The sequence below is a fragment of the Trichechus manatus genome, unplaced genomic scaffold (assembly GCF_000243295.1).
Source record: "Trichechus manatus latirostris isolate Lorelei unplaced genomic scaffold, TriManLat1.0 scaffold00123, whole genome shotgun sequence".
Classification (NCBI taxonomy): Eukaryota; Metazoa; Chordata; class Mammalia; order Sirenia; family Trichechidae; genus Trichechus; species Trichechus manatus.
Window position 1 is genome coordinate 6555919 of NW_004444059.1, and position 18727 is coordinate 6574645.

Here is an 18727-nt window from a genome sequence, read left to right on the forward strand (position 1 = left end):
TACCTATTTTCTTGAGAGTTTTTATCAGGAATGGGTGTTGGACTTTGTCAAATGCCTTTTCTGCAGAGGACAACAATCTTATGTTTCTTGTAATATGATACTAGGTACATAGTTTCCAAATAGATACTTCTTGATTGATTAGATTTTTCAAAGTAGATTTAGAGTTATCTGTTTGTGTGATTCAATCATATATTTTTAAATTAATTAACTCATACATTTGAAAAAAATTAAGTATTTTTAAAAAATGATACATCGTAAACATAAAAGAAGATGGCAAATTTTTTCCAAACTTAACCATAACTGTGAATATTGTAAATGGATTAGAGTTGCCTATTAAAAAACAGAGATTGTCTTTTTAAAAAATTAGATATATACTGAATTTCTAAGAGTATCTGTCTTAGTTACTTAATGATGCTGTAACAAAAAATACAAGGGGGAGCCCTTAAAGAACAGAAATTTATTTTCTCACATCTCAGGAGGCTAGAAGTCTGAATTCAGGGTGTGGCTCTAGGGGAAGACCCTTCTGATAGCCACAGGAGTTCCTTGGCATTTGTCTTCTCCCTGTGCGTGTCTCTGTCCATTCTGTTCTTTTTATAACTCAGAAGTGGTTTAAGATTCACTCTACTCTGGTAACATAACAAAAGAAACCCCTATTTCCAGCAGAGTCATATTTGCAATTTCAGGGTTAGGATTTCAACCCATTTTTGAGGGACACAACTTAATCTATAACAATATCTCAATTAAAAAACAACACAGAGAGGAGCTCAAGGAAATAACCTGGTCCAGAATGTGGCTTTAGGAATAAGCTGTTGAAATGACTGAAAGAAGTTAAGGAACTTCAAGATTAGGATGCTGAACACCAATATTAAATTTGTCTAAAATGATAATGGAATTTTGGGAGGAGAGTAAGATTGAGGGAGAGTATTCTGGGAGGTAGGGTGATGATAGTAAGGAGTGTTAAAGGGTGGAATCAATGGCATGGGTCTTAAAGAAGGAAGTGCTGTTGCACAAGACTGGAAGAATAATGGTCTAAAATTGTCAAAGAGAAAGAAAGAGAATGATGACACCTCCTCCCAGGCCTTTGTTATGTGTTATGTGAGAGGATGAAAAACCTCTTCTTAATGGGGTTGCAGGCAAAACAGTATGATAAGAAGGGAACTAGTAAAGGCAAGGTGGGAAGGCACATTCAGTACAGAAACTAACATAAAGAGTGTGTAAGAGTTAGGATTGCATTTATTAATATATAACAGAAATGACATACCTAGAGAAGATAATCAAATGGGAAATTTATTGAACTTATGAAATAAAAACTCTAAGAATAAGCATTCAGGGTTGGTATTCTGGCTTCATAAGCTCAATAGGGAAGGATCCATCTTGCTTTCTGTGACACCATTCATCCTCATGGTACCAGGATGGCTTCTGTAACACCTGGCATCACGTTCTGGATATAGGCAAGAAAAAGAGAAGGGAAGAAGGACAAAAGTACATGCTAAATTGAGTCTTTCCCTTTTAATAGTAAAATAATAGGCTTCCTGGAAACTCTGAAGTAGACTTCTGTTTACAACTCATTGGCTAAAACCATGTCAACTGACCACCTCTAGCTTTAAGGGAGTCTGAAAAATCAAAATTGTTGGATCTGAGACACAATGATGTGCCAAGAAAAATTGGCGTTCTGTTAGTAAGGAAGGAGAGGTAATAGATATTGATAGGCAACTAGCAGTGAGCAACAGAATATTTATTTACATTAATCTGATGTTCTAAAAGGTAGTTAAGGAGGTTTTACAAAGATAAAGGTCATAGGAAGATTAAAAGAAAAGCATTAGAGATAAAGTAAAGAAAAAATTAGAGTAAGAATATAAAATGGAGGTGGAAGTTGAGTTCATTGACAAAATTGGTTGTAAGCTTTCTGGCTGCCAATTCAAAGAGGAATAAAACTCATTGCACTTGAGGAAATTGTTTGTTTGTTTGGGGGTGGGGTGGGGGCATGCTCCAGAAGGCATAGTAAAAAAGGTGGGGTTGGCTGGACAAGCACTGCTAGGAGAGTGAATTATTGGGAGGAAGTACAAAGCAGTAGCCATGACCACAATACTTTAAAAGACAGTATAAATGTTTGTGAGGGAGGGGGATTGTGGTTTGTGATGAGAGAATGATTGAGAAAGACAGAGATTAGACAGAGAAGCATTTTAGGATTGATTGGTTTTGAGGTTCTAAACTGCCCCAGGCTAAGACCTCAGATGGTGTCAGACCTGATGAGGCTGAAGTCTATGTCCCTGTCAAAAGCCTTTTAGCCTTTGCTCAGATTCTAAATAGAACATTGAATGGTATTTGTTAGAGCTCCTGAGGCAATATCTGACTAGATGAGAATGACATGGTTCCTAAAGTGTTCTCCCACTGTGGGACTGAGAGGGAAGGAGGGAGGAAGATGTGTTAATTCTCATCTCTCAATGTAGTTTGGAATCCAATGTGACTTGAAGGCTACAGTTTCCATTTAATGAAATTTGAAACTCTCTTCAGTGTGTAAGTAGCAATGACATCCCTAAAGCAGCCTCGCCACAAATAGAAGTCTGTTGGTACTCTGCATCGCTTTCATATGTGGTAGTAAGTACTATTGTCAGTTTGTCGTACGTACTGTGCTGGCTTGTGTGTTGCTGTGATGCTGGAAGCTATGCCACTGGTATTTCAAATACCAGCAGAGTCACCCATGGTGGACGGATTTCAGTGGAGCTTCCTGGCTAAGACAGACTAGGAAGAAAGGCCTGGCAATCTACTTCTGAAAATTAGCCAATAAAAACCTTATGGATCAGAACAGAACTTTGTATGACTCACTTGCTTTGGACATGTCATTGGGAGGATCAATCACTGGAGAAAGACATGTTTGGTGAAGTAGAGGGCCAACGAGGGCATGGGAAACCCTCAGTGGGATAACAAAGTGTCACAGTAACTGAAATGATGGACTCAAACATGCCAATGATTGTGAGGATAATGAAGGACTGGGCAACGTTTCGTTCTGTTGTACATAATAAGGTCACCACGAGTCAGAGTTGACTCAAATGCAGCTATCTATTGCATCTAAGACATGATTATCTTTTAATTTATTTACCTGAGGTTTTTTTTTTTTAAATTTCTGTAGTAGATTCTAAATGGATAAGGGTCTTGTATTTTAAATTCTCAGCATCTAGCACAATGCCTGACAAATGTTACTTGTTTAATAAAAAACAATTTAGTTCTTCTTAGATTTTGTATCCTTTATTTGCTTCTCATAAAATTTTAAAAACAGCATTATGGTAAATTCTGAATAAGGCCATAAAAATTCTTTATTAAAGAAATTGTTTATATAATAAAGTATTATTTTTAAAACCTGGTACAAAAATTGTTTCCAGAGCTAAGGAATTTGGAATGTCAGATTATCTTTTTGCATATTAATAAAATTAAAAAAATTTAGTCCAGATTCTGAATATACCTCTGACATTAGAATTTTCAAAAGCAAATAGTGATACTGTGACCATACTCCAGTGTTAGGGTAAGTAGAAGCGGATGTTTGAATGCCTTCATTGAAGTATGTCTCTTCTCAGTATGTTCTTGCCCACTATTGTCATATTGTCCATTAATCTCTAAAATCAATTTTATTTTCTCCATATACTCATAAATAATAGCAATAATGTAAAAAAATATATTAAATAAGTGAATCATTCTTTTAAAGCTTCAGTTAATGAAAAGATCTAAATAGTTCCAAAATTAAAGGAAAAAATTGCCATTGAATTTACTAATAACAACTAAACAATAAACAAAAAAAGACCATAGCTTTATATTACTAAAACTTAATAGCAGAGAGTAATCCATTACAACAAAAAATTACCTGCAAAAAACCCATTGATACAGAGAAACTTCATTTTAAGTATCTGTATTAGGTTAGCCAAGATAAGACAATATCATGTTTTATTTAGTAAAAGTGAAGGATTCGTTGCAGAAATGTAGAATCAGATAGCTGTATCCAAAAATAATCGCAAATGTTGAGATGCCAAATTGATCTATAAATTCAATCCAATTCCAGTCTAAATTCCAGGAGGATTTCTTGTAGATATCAACAAGCTGATTTTAGAATATTTATGTAAAGGCAAAGGAACTAGATAGCCAAAACAATTTTGAAAAAGAAGGAAGTTGAAGGACTCACAGTATCTGATTTCAAGATGGATTATAAATCTACAGCAATCAAGAAGTGTGGTTTCGACAACACAGAGTCCCTGACGGAACAGGAGGAAAGTAGGGTGCAGAAATCAAATTCTAGTAAAAAGACCCGACTTAATGGTCTGACTGAAACTGGAGGAATCCCGGAAGACATGGCCCTCGGACTCTCTGTTAGCCCAGAACTGAAACCATTCCTGAAGCCAACTCTTCAGACAAAGATTAGACTGGATTATAAGACATAAAATGATACTTGTGAAGAGAGTGCCTCTTAGCTCAAGTAGATACATGAGACTAAATGGGCAGCTCCTGTCTGGAGGCAAGATGAGAAGGCAGAGAGGGTCAGGAGCTGGCTGAATGGACATGGGAAACTGGGGTGGAAAGGAGGAGTGTGCTGTCACAGTATAGGGAGAGCAACTAGGGTCACATAACAATGTGTGTATAAATTTTTGTATGAGAAACTAACTTGAACTGCAAACTTTCACTTAAAACACAATAAAAATAAAAATTAAAAAAAAGAAGTGTGGTTTCAGTGAAAGGATAGACATACAGATCAATGAACAGAATAGAGTCCAGAAATAAACCCTTATAAATATGGTCACTTGATTTTTTACAATGGTACAAAGGCAATTTAATGGAGAAAGGTTAATCTTTTCAACAAATTGGATCCATATGCAAAAAATGAACTCAATTCATACCTGACACCTTATATAAAAATTATCTCAAAATAGGTCATTGACTTAAATGTAAAACTTTAGAAGAATGCATAGGAGAAAATCTTGTGTCATTGGGTTAGGCAGAGTTCTTAGATATGACACCAAAATCACAATCCTTAAAAGGGAAAATCGATACACTGGACTTTATAAAAATTAAAAATATTTCCCCTTTAAAAATCCTTGTTAGGAAAATGAAAAGACAAACAACAGTCTGGGAAAAAATATTTGCAAGTTATCTACCTGATGAATATCTTGAAAGTAGAACATAAAAAGAGCTCTTAAAATGCAATTATAAGAAGACAAAGATATTTTTAGAAGATAATTTTTTAAATGAGCAAAAGATTTGAATAGACACTACCAAAGAAGATACACGAATGGCTAATAAGCCCATGAAAAAATTCTCAACACTGTTACTCACAAAGGAAATAAAAATTGAAACCACAATGAGATGCTACTACACACCTATAAGAATGGCTTTAATTAAAAAACACAACCTATACCAAGTGTTGATGAGCATTTGGAGCAACTGGAAGGAACTCTCATACACAGCTAGTGCGAATGCAAAATGGTATAATCACTCTGGGAAAAAATTTGTCAGTTTCTTATACGTTTAAACATAAATTACCATAAATTAAAAAAAAAAAAACCCATTGCCGTCAAGTCGATTCTGACTCATAGTGACCCTATAGGACAGAATAGAATTGCCCCCATAGTTTCCAAGGAGCGGTTGGTGGATTCGAACTGCCAACCTTTTGGTTAGCAGCTGAGCTCTTAACCACTGCTCCCAGCAATCCCATTCCTAGGTATTTATTGAAGATAAATGAAAACTTATAGTGACATGAACATCTGCCTGTAAAAGCTTATAGCAGTTTTATGCATAATCATCAAAAACTGAAAACAACCCAGATGTCCTTCAACTGGGGAATGGATAATCAAACTGTAGTACAGATATATAATGGAACACCACTTAGCAATAAAAAAGGAACATATTATGATACAAGCAACAGCATGGATGAATCTCGATGAATTATGTAAAGTGAAAAGTCAGACTCAAAAGGCTTCATTCTGTATATCCTATTTATATGACATCCTGGATAGGCAACTGCAGGGGTGGAGTTTTTTTTCTTTTAATTTATTTTTCAATTCACATACAATAAAATTCACTCTTCTTTGAGTTTTGACTAATGCATAAAGTCATGTAACCACCATCACAAGACGTAGGACAGTTCCATCACAAAAAAAATCCCTCATGCTGTCCGTTTACGCTTCCCTCTACCTCTAACTGTTGGCAGCTACTGATTGGCTCTCCATCCTTAATACTTCATTGCTGAGGAGTCAATTCTGATTCATGGAGACCCCATGTGTTACACGGTAGAACTGCTCCATAGAGTTTTCTTGGCTGTAATCTTTAAGGAAGTAGATTGCCAGGCCTTTCTTCCACAGCATGCTGGGTGGGTTCAAACTGCCAACTTTTAGGTTAGTAGTCGAGCGCAAACCATTTGTACCACCCAGGGACCTCAGTAGTAGTGTGAATATTACTGTCTGTAAATTGAAAAGTAAATTTTTAAAAAATAACCACAAATATATGATAATGAAAAGCCTGGTTAATAATAGTCCTGTCATGGATTGAATTGTGTCCCCCAAAAAATGTGTGTAGCAACTTGGCTAGGTCATGATTCCTAGTATTGTATGATTGTGTTATCTGATGTGGTTTCCTTATGTGTTGTAAACTCTACCAGTATGATGAGATTATATGTGATCTCCTCATGTGCTGTAAATTCTATCACTGTGATGAGGTTATACTGATGAGGTTGACAAGATCAGTGTCTTAATGCAATCTCTTTTGAGATACAAAAGAGAGAAGTGAGCAGAGACACATGGGAACCTCATACCACCAAGAAAGCAGTGCTGGGAGCAGAGCACGTCCTTTGGACCTGAGGTTCCTGCGCAGAGAAGCTCCCAGACCAAAGGAAGACTGATGACATGGACCTTCCTGCAGAGCCAACAGAGAAAGCGTTCCCCTGGAGCTGACACCCTGAATTTGGACTTGTAGCCTACTGGACTGTGAAGAAATAAACTTCTCTTTGTTAAAGCCATCCACCTGTGGTATTCCTCTTAGAGCAGCACTAGATGACTGAGACAGAATTTCCCTAGAGACCTATTGAGGTGATTAGTGAAGCATTGAACATATGATCAAGTAACATGTCAAAACAGATGCTGCAGGGTATGTGAACAGATATGGTTAAAGCACTCAGTTGCTAACCAAAAAGGTCGGTGGTTTGAACCCACCAGCCACTCTGTGGGAGAAAGATGTGGCAGTCTGCTTCCGTAAAGATTTACAGCTTTGGAAACCCTACGGGGCAGCTCCACTGTGTCCTATAGGTTTGCTATGAGTCGAAATCAACTCAAATTCATTGGGTTTTTTTGAGTTAAATATTCTGCCAGGTATGACAATGCGGTTTTGCATGATTTTGCACCAAAAACTGTCTGTCAAACATGGGTTGGTAAATGGATCACTATATTATTTACAAAGATAAACCCAAGACATATTTTTAAAAATACTATAGAATTAACCACTATATAATGTAACAGAAACCATAATGATGGAAGAACAAAACTTGCCAACAGATTAGTCATTCTGATATCTGATAAAATTAAAAAGGCAGTGAAAAAAATGCCTTGCTATTAAAAACATCAGAGAAATTTATCCAGGAAAAAAAAATATGCCTCTGGCAGAGGAGCTGGAAAGCAAATGTGGAAACTCAAAACCATCAAAGTAAAGCTGCTTATCCTCTTAGCAACTGGTGTGACTTCATATACACGAAATCTTACTTGGACATCCTATCAACTAGAAATGCTTTCATGTCAGCTGAGAAAAAAGGACTTCTATATGCTTCATATATATCCAGAGATTTCTATCTTCACAAATTATTATTAAATGCTGTTCTGTTAAAATAAGTGGGGAGCCTGGTAACACAGTGGTTAAGTGCTCAGCTGCTAACCAAAAGGTTGCCGGTTTGAACCCACCAGCTGTTCCATGGGAGAAAGATGTGGCAGTCTGCTTCTGTAAAGATAAGTTAAGACCAGATTTATTTTATAAATGATCACATCTTATATATGTAAAATTAACTATGCAAAGAACTTAGACATGTGTATATTTCTTCATTTAAACTTTATGCTTGGATTTGTAAGGATTTTAAAAACTTTCAAACCTATAAAATTCTGTATTTTAGAGTAGGTCAGAAGTTGTATAGCAATTTAGTCATAGAAATACATATCATCATAAATGCTACAATTTATTTTAGTCCTTTTTTCATAATAACAAGAAATTATAGCATTGTAGAGACTTACTTTCTAGGCAGCTGCCACCTACAATGGTATTTGAGCTATGGCCTTGATTTAAATAACAACTAAGATTTCATGTCTCTCTTTTTAGGCCACACCACGCTCAAACAGCATGTATCATGTGGACAGAATGCTGGAATTTAAGAATTTTACTCCTGAAGAAGAAAGGAGAGATTTTTTAGGACACTCCTTTCATTTTGCAAGTGAGAAAATTGAGGGCCAGAATAGCTAACTTGTAAATACTTAGATAAAAGAGTCCAGAGGATAATCTAGAGCCAATTCAAATATGTTACAACCTTCAATACCTCTTCCTTGTTGTTTCGATTTAAAATATAAATAATTATAACTTTTTTTTTTTTTAAATCTGTAAACTTCTAGTGGCCTGGAAGGGACCCCGGACAAAAGGAATCCTAGTGGTTGGCCTGGCCACCCCATAGAAGTATTCAGTGGGTAGGGGAGAGGATGGGTTAAGTTCCACTAAGTTGTTTGAGCTTTCATGACTTGGGAAAAAATAAAAAAGCAACACCTCTTTTCAAGCCCCACTGGCACTCAGGGTGAATAAGGCTGCTGGTATATTTAACCTGCTAGCTTCTCATTTGCTCATTGCTCAGGAGAAAACATTTGGCAAGTAATATTATTTATAACAGTAAAATAAAAAAGAAAAAATTCAGGAAACAACTCAAATGCTCAATATTGGAGGATAAAAGTGAACATTTCTATAAAACTTACTGTGTACCAGACACTGTTCTAAGTGCTTTATGTATATTAACTCACAAAAACTATATGAGGCAAGGATTATTATCAGCCCCAGTTAACAGATGAGGTAACCGAGGTACAGAAAGGTTAAATAACTTGTCCAATGTTATACAGGTAAAGCTGGGATTTGAAAGCTGGCAGTCTGGTTCTAGAGTCGGTCCTTACCACCATTATGTTGAGCTACCCCAGAAAATTAGCTGGCACTTACATATTACTTACAGTTGCCAGGCATTGTTTCTAAGGGCTTTACATATATTAACCCTCACAATAATCTTATCTTTACTATTATTAGACCCATTTTACAGATGTGAAAGCTGAGGCACAGAAGATTAAGTAATTGTCCAAGTTTACACAAGTAATAAATGGAAGAGACAGAATTTGAATCCAAGCAATCTGACTACAAAATCATGCCCTTAACCACTGGTTAAGCAAACAGTTTTGTTTTGCTTGTTGCTAAATTTTATTTATATTAAATATCTGAGAAATGTCAAGTAACAGATAACATAAAATATGTTACTGAAGTATATTACTTATATAATGTGTTTGCTTCTAGAATATACTAATGAAATGTGTTATGTAAATGGTAATATGTGTTTAAGGAGTCCCTGGGTAGCAAAAATGGTTATGCACTGGACTATTAACTGAAAGGTTGGCTCACAACCAGAGCCACCATGGAAGCAAGTTCTCGTGATTTGCTTTCAAAAGGGCACAGTGTTGAAAACCCTGCAGAGTGCAGTTCTACTCTGCATATATGGGGTCGTCACGAGTCAGAATTGACTAAACAGCAACTAACAACAGCAAATGTGTGTTTGCTATCAGAAATCCTTCCTGGAGTCTTATTTATCTTACTGCAAAAACTGATGTTAGTTTAATCATTTTCTTATGAAGACATACATGCCAACAGATTGAAATTTTCCCTTAAACATATCTCTACAAGATTATGTCTCAGGGAAATACTATTTTCACTACCAAGAAATTGATATTGCAGTTGTACTTGTGCTATTGGCAAAAAGACTTTAGGGACTCATAAATTTTTCAGATATGTTAGAGTGAATTTTTCTGGGTCAAACTTACATTCATGTAAGAATGCTTAAAATATATTTGACTTTACTAGGAGTTCTAAGTTTAGCCATACAATATTTATCTATTTTGTACTGGAGGCTTATGAAATCCCTTAGCATATTATGGAGAAGAAAGTTTTTACAACTGTGGAGTGTATTAACATGCTGTTTTTAATAATAAATACAACATCATTAACTTACTTGGCCATGGAATGTGCACATGGAATTGCTTTCCTGGCACTCCTCTAAAATCTAAAGACACAGATTTGCAAGGAAACTCAATAGAGTTAGTGATGCAGTATGGTTGCAGAGAACAAAGAATTTTTCATTTGGGAGCCTCCCCCAAATGGGTCCCAATTTTTTTGACCCATTCATCTCTCAGTCTGTCATACTATGGTGGCTTGCACGTTGCTATGATGCTGGAAGGTAGGCTACTAGTATTTCAAATACCATCAGGGTCACCCATGGTGGACAGGTTTCAGTGAAGCTTCCAGACTAAGACAGACTAGAAAGAAAGGCCTGGCAATATACCTCCAAATATTTGCCAACGAAAACCCTATGAATCACAACAGAATATTGTCCAATACAGTGCTGGAAGATGAGTCCCATAGGTTAGAAGGCACTCAAAATACACAGTGGCCACAGCAATGGACTCCAGCATACCAACAATCGTGAAGATGGTACAGGACCGGGCAACGTTTCATTCTTTTGTACATGAGGTCACCATGAGTCAAAGCTGAGTTGACGGCAGCTAACAACTGATTCTTTAACATAATTTTGCTTCTCAACAACTAATCCACCAACCATTGCTGTTGGTGGTGGTGGTGCAGTTGAGTCATTCTGACTCATAGCAACCCTATGTACAACAGAATGAAACACTGCCTGGTTCTGCACCATCTTCACAATCGTTGCTATAGTTGAGCCCATTGTTGAAGCCACTGCATCAGTTCATCTTATTGAGGGTCTTCCTCTTTTTTGCTGACTTTCTACTAACCAATCCACCAACCATACTATATTAAATATTCACCTGTTTACAAGTGTTTTTCCATTGGCATAGTTTCTACTGGGATCCTACAAGCTCTACAAGGATAAAAATAAGAATTTTATCTCAGGGGCATGTATTAAACAGTTAAAATGGCACTAGTAAGAACCAGTAGAAACAGAATTAATAAGAAAATACAGATATAAAAGTGAAGAGGAGAGAAAAGAAGACTAGTGTTCAATTAGAAAACTAGAAGAGAAGAGGAAAATTAGGAGAAGATCAATCAAAAAGGCAGTATCTATAGAAAACAAAAAGAGGAAAATATCAGTAAAAAACACAATCAGAAAATCAATGAAAAATTAACACGATAAGAATAATAGAACCCAAAATAGAATAATGAGGAAGACCAGATCAAAGAACATATTTTTGACAAAAAAAAAAGAAAATAAAAATATGAGAGTGACAATATTTAAGACTCAAATAGTTGTGCCTATAAAATATTCATTCCATGATAGAATGAGCAGATAGCCTTTGCAACACTGGAAAATCACAGTGCAGATCTCTAGAGTTCTGGAGCAAATTCATGCCCTCTTCTGCTGATATTTATTCTCCTTTTGAGAAATAGCTTCTGGCTTGCTACTTGGCTCTGGTAGAGACTGAATACCTAGCCATGGGCTACCAAGTGACCATGAGACCTAAGCTTTCCTTATGAAGTGTGTGCCAACTAGACAACCAAGTCATAATGTTGGGTGTACGTGGCAGCAATCTATCACCAAATAGAAATGGCATATAAGATATTGGGCTTGAGCAGAAATGGAAGACACAAGTAAACTGCATTGAGCAGATGCTCAGATTCCTTCAATACTAACTCTTCCTCTCCTTCAATCCATATCTATGGCCTTATAGGGAGGTCCTTAGAATCAGTTGACTGATGAGGAAAAACATCCAGGCCTGACTTACAAATGGTTCTGCATGATATGTTGGTACCAACCAGAGGTAGACAGTTACAAAATTACAGTCCCACCGAGAAGTGGCCCTGAAGGTCAGTGGTGGAGAGAAATCCTCATAATGAGCATAATTTAGAGTGATGCACTTGATTTTCCACTTTTCTGGACCAAAAGATGGCCAGAAATATAGATCTGCACTGATTGGTTGTCAGCTGGTAATATTTTGGCTGGATGGTCACGGACTCAAAAGGACAAGATTGAAAGATTGAGTACAAGAAGATCTGGGGAAGAGATATATGGATGGGCCCCTAAGAATGGGCAAAGAGTTGTGAAGATATTTGTGACCCATGCAAATACTCACCAAAAGGCATCATCTGCAGAGGAGGCTTTCAATAATTAGGTGGAAGAAATGTCTCATTCTCTGGATGTCAGTCACTTTCTTCAACCACCTTACTGCTTTCTCAATGGACCCAGGTACAAAGTGGCCATGTTGTCCAAAATGGAGGCATTTCATGAGCTCAGCATATGAACTTCTCACTAAGGCTGACTGGTTACTGCTACTGCTGAGTGCCTAACTTGCCAACAGCACAGACCAGCACTGGTCCCCTGATTTGGCACTACTACCCAGTCACCTAGTGGTAGGTTGATTATATTGGACTAATTCTCTCAAAAGAGACAGATATTTTTTCCACTGGAATAGAAATATATTCTTGATATGGATTTGTCTTCCTTGTCTATAATGCTTCTGCTGGCACCACCATCTATGTGGAGTAATAAAATGGCTTGTTCATTTTCATAGCATTTTGGAAAATATTGCTTCTGATCAAAGAACTGATTTCATCGCAAAAGAAATTTAGCAATAGCCTCACGCCCATGATTCACTTGTCATACCACTTACATTGTCACCCAGAAGCTGTTGGCCTAATAGTGGAATGGTTTGCTGAAGACTCAGTCAGTTGGGAGACAACATTTTGAAAGAATGGATGCTATGTTAAAAGGTGCAGTATATGCTTTGAATCAGAGACCAATATGTGGTGCTGTGTTTCTCATAGCCAGAAAAAGGCTATGATCTTTACAGAAGCCGACTGCCGCATCTTTCTCTCATGGAGCCACTGGTAGGTTCAAGCGACCAATCTTTGGGCCTACATACTGCTTTGCCCATGGTTCCAGCTGGCTCTGCCAATAGGTGGTTCCAGGAGGAAACAGCAAGGCTGGAGGAAGAAGAAGGGACTCTCTTCTCTGCGTCTGGTTGGCTTTTTGTTGGCCTCCAATCTGCTTACTGCTCCTCTGACCATCACCCCAGCAATAGCAGATCTTTCTGTAGCAGAATGTGAATCTAGTTTTCCATTTTTCCAACATTTGCAGAACCAACTTCACATGATCCTGTCAGAGAAACAAACACTACTAAGCAAGCGTCCCCTCTTCAGAGGTGTGGGCTAAAGTCTTGAATCAAGGTCTCCCAGCTCCCTGTTCAAGGTTGCCCTTCATTAATGCATCTTGTGTCCCAATTACCCTACATCCTGGATTTCGGGAAGGTGGATGAGAGGCAATGTGTAGAAATGTGAGGTTACCCTGAAGCTAGTGCTGGACTAGTTTAGAGAGAGAGGAAGTGCAAGAGGAAAAGAGCCCCAAGTGGTAGTGCCATTAATTGGGGCCAGCCATGGGATTAAATAGAGAACTATTAGAAAGGGGGTAGGATATATGAGGAGAGAGTTGAAGAGTAAAGAGGAACAAAGGAGCAGGAGCAAACCGTCGAAAAAGGGTTATACTGTACTGAAGTGAAATTGAGAGATTGGCAATCCACCATTAATATTTTGGTGTGTTTCCATCTGATCCTTTTTGTATGCTTTTAAAAAAACATAATTGGTCTACACTGCATATTCAATTTTATATTCTGTATTTGTCAATTACAGTTACAACATAAGCATTGCCTCTTGTTACAAATTCTTTATTACCATAATTTTTAAACAACTTATTTTTGTTTTTGTTGAGAATTAACACAGCAGAACATACACCAATGCAACAATTTCTACATGTACAATTCAGTGACATTGATTATGTTCTTTGAGTTGTGCAACCATTCTCACATCCTTTTCCAAGTTTTCCTCCCCTATTAGCATAAACTCACTGCTCCCTAAGTTTCCTATCTAATCTTTTGAGTTGCTGTTGTCAATTTGATACCATATAGACAGATTTTAAAAGAGCACAATGGTCAAGGCAGACATTCTTTACTAGTTAAGCTAAGCTATTGTTCATCAACACAGTTTGTAATGACTACTTAATATCCAGTCCTTTGATTAGATCATAATTTATTTAACCATTTCTCTATTGGTGGGTACTCTCGTTATTACCAATGTTTATTAAACTAACTGTAATGACTATCTCTGTGCAAAAGCTTTTTATGCACTTCAAGCTGTTTCCTCAGGATATATATATTCCCCAAAATGGAATTACTATGCCGAAGAATTCAGATATTTTTTCTGTTAAATTTTTAAATCTTAATTCTTCCTCAAATTCCTGTGGATCTGTATTCTTTGTCCACAATCCTGTAACCCAAAAAAGCATTGAAAATGGAAAGCTTTTTCATATTTTACTTCACCTGCACTCATTTGGTAGTAAAACCTGAGTGGAAGTGATATGAATTATGGACTTTTATTTTCCCACTTAGTGTGACTATTCATGTATTTTGTTGCAGAAATATTCTGTTCAATTATGGGGCACTACTTTAGAACCCACTGGGAGTGTTAGGTAATATGTAGTATCTTTACTACCTTTCAAAATCCCAAATTTTCTTACTTATGAAAAATATCTAGCTCTAAGAGGTAGCTCTTCCCAAGTCATATTTTGAGTGCCTTCCAACCTGAGGGGCTCATGTTCTGGCACTATATCAGGCAATATTCTGCTGTTATTCATAAGGTTTTCACTGGTCAATTTTTTCAGAAGTAGATCACCAGGTTCTTCTTCTTAGTCTGTCTTAGTCTAAAAGCTCTGCTGAAACCTGTTGACCATGGGTGACCCTGCTGATATTTGAAATACCAGTGGCATAGCTTCTGGCATCACAGCAACATGCAAGCCACCATAGTACAACAAACTGACAGACACAGGAAGCATCAAAAGAAGATTGAAGGAATACACAGAGTCACTCTACCAAAAAGAATTGGTAAATGTTCAACCATTTCAGGAGGTAGCACATGATCAAGAACCAATGGTACTGAAGGAAGAAGTCTAAGCTGCATTGAAGGCATTGGCAAAAAACGAGGCTCTAGGAACTGACAGAATGCCAACTGAGATGTTTCAACAAACAGATGCAACACTGGAAGTGCTCACTCGTCCATGCCAAGAAATTTGGAAGACAGCTACCTGGCCAGTCGACTGGAAGAGATCCATATTTGTGCCTGTTACAAAGAAAGGTGATCCAACAGAATGTAGAAATTATCAAACAATATCATTAATACACATGCAAGTAAAATTTTGCTCAAGATAATTGAAAAATGGTTGCAGCAGTACATTGACAGGGAACTGCCAGAAATTCAAGCCAGATTCAGAAAAGGATATGGAACAAGGGGTATCATTGCTGATGTCAGACGGATTTTGGCTGAAAGCACAGAATACCAGAAAGATGTGTAGCTATGTTGACTAACTACGCAAAAGCATTCAACTGTGTGGATCATAACAAATTATGGATAACACTGGGAAGAATGGTAATTCCAGAACACTTCATTGTGCTCATGAGGAACCTGTACATAGACCAAGAGACAATCATTCAAATAGAACAAGGGGATACTGTGTGGTTTAAAATCAGGAAAGGTGTGCATCAGGGTTGTATTCTTTCACCATACTTATTCAATCTGTATGCTTAGCAAATAATCTGAGGAGCTGGACTATATGAAGAAGAATGTGGCATCAGGGTTTGAGGAAGACTCATTAACACCCTCTGATATGCAATGACACAACCTTGCCTGCAGAAAACGAAGAGGACTTGAAGCACTTACTGATGAAGATCAAAGACTACAAAGCCTCCATAAAGAAAACAAAAATCCTTACTACTGGACCAATAAACAACATCATGATAAATGGAGAAAGGATTGAGGTCAAGGATTTCATTTTACTTGGATCCACAATCAACACCCATGAAAGCAGCAGTCAGGAAATCAAATGACACATTGCACTGGGCAAATCTGCTGCAAAAGACATCTTTCAAGTGTTAAAAAGCAAAGATGCCACTTTGAAGACTAAGGAGAGCCTGACCGAAGCCATGGTATTTTCAATAGCCTCATATGCATATGAAAGCTGGACAATGACTAAGGATGACTGAAGAGGAACTGATGCATTTGAATTATGGTGCTGACGAAGAATATTGAATATAATACGGACTACCAGAAGAACGCACAAATCTCTCTTGGAAGAAGTACAGCCAGAATGCTCCTTAGAAGCAAGGATGGTTGAGACTTCGTCTTATGTACTTTGGACATGTTATCAGGAGGGACCAGTCCCTGGAGAAAGACATCATGCTTGGTAAAGTAGAGGGTCAGCAAAAAAGAGGAAGACCTTCAAGAAGATGGACTGACACAGTAGCTGCAACAATGGGCTCAAGCACAGCAATGATTGTGAGGATGGCGCAGTACCAGACAGTGTTTAATTCTGTTGTACATAGGGTCACTATGAGTCGGAACCAACTCAATGGCACTTAACAACAACAACAGCAACAACAGTAGTGTTAGAAGAATGTACTAGATAGGTTAATTTCAAAAATGTTTGAACTTTTTATGTTGGTAACATATAACTTTTATAACCTGCAAAATCAGTAAAAGTATCTTCACTTTGCAAAAACAAAGTAAAATAAAACACCAAAGAAACAGACAAGAACCAAACAAATCAACCTTTTAAAATGTGATTAGTTTTACAATTATAGTTTATTGTTGTTATATTTCATTTTGAATTCTTCTCTCAGGGAAGATTTGTAGCTCATTTCTTGCTTAGTCACACCAATTTCCTTTCAAATTCCAGTTGATAAACAAATGAGACAGTACTCACCATTTCATATATTAGCCCTTGTTGTCTAATAACTGTATAAAACGTTAATGCATAGTGTTTATTGTTATTGTGTTTGTTTCATGGGCATAAGGTCAGGTCTAATTACAACAAGCTGGGGTCGGTGGGACCACACAGTCTGTTGATGCATGCAAGACAGGGGCACTCAATCTTTTTTGTATATCAACAGCAAACAGATTACTATTCAGCTGCACATATGATCCCATGTATAGTTCCAGTAATTTCTCCAGTCTCTCCCATTTAAGGAAGCATACTAGAGTGGAAATGAATGTATCAATGATCTTAGAGTTACCTTAATTTTTTATTGATAAATTATCACAATATTTTACCACTTTACTTTTAAATTGTTAAAACAATTATTAAACAGTTTGTGTCATTTTACAAGTGACCCCAATGAATGGCATTTGTGGATTGAACTCTGTTAATGTATTGAAAAGGCACCTGAATGCGTAAGAATCTGGATCACTCTAGTGACAAGGATCTTCTTCTTCTCCGGTCACTTTTCCAGATACTAAGGAAAACACTTCAGGAAAAAAGATTAGACTCGTGCTAACGTAGGAGAGGTGCTCCCTGCATTAGTTTCATCACGTAAGTTTAGTAAAGCTTAGTAAAGGCAGGATCTTTCTAAGAGAAGCACCCAATAAATGGGAGGCAGCTGGTATAGTGCAAGGGCATGTGCTTTTGTGATTTGTGGAAACTGGGCTCAATTCCTGGTTCCTCTACGAGGATTCCTTTGCAGGGTTGTAAAGTTCAATGTGCAGGGTTGTAAGCTTCAGCATTTATAGAGCATCTACTGCATGCCAATATGCTTAACAGGCTGTAAATCTCAATATGAAAAAACACCTCATTCACGAATTGTGGCACAGGTGAATTTATTCCTTCTCAAAATACTTATTAAGCGTCCACTAATGTGTCCGACTGTTCTATGGGCTGGAGATGTAGTGATGAAGACCACAAATAAAAGTTCCTGTGCTTCTTGCACTTACAATTTAGAGGTGACAACTTACTTTCTAGTGGTGGAATTTATATTCTAGTGAAATGGTGATTTACACCACTGGGAATTTTTAGAGCGCTTGATTTGATTTTCTTTTGATTTAAAAATACAGTGTTGCCATCACTTTTGCAAACAGGCCAGTTGTTGTCAGTCTCCTTGATGATCTATCCAGTTGAGGAATATAAAAACATCATAATGCCTTAGAGTTGGAAGGGACCTTATTTTACTGATGGAAAAAACAAAGCGGCTTAATTAAGTTTACCCATGGCATTACTGAGAGAGACTAGGCTTTAGATCTTCTCTTGTATGCTTTCCTCAGTCAAAATCCTCATGGTTTCTGGGGTTTCTGAATCAGGATTTGAGTTGAGAGAAGTGACACTTGGAAAAACTACAGATAGTGCTATGAGTTCATAGACTGCTGTAAATTGGGGTGATTTGGTTAATCAGAACATATGGCTTGATGGAAGACTAATAGGACATCTGAGCTCTAATCCTGGCCTATTTATTAAAGAGAAGCCATTTCGTCTGGGGTCTTAAAAGCTTGCAAGCGGCCATCTAAGGTGCATCAATTGGTCCCAACCACCTGGAGTAAAGGAGAAGGAAGAACACCAAAGACACAAGGAAAGTATTAGCCCAAGAGACAGAAAGGGCCACATAAACCAGAGACTTCATCAGCCTGAGACCAGAAGAAC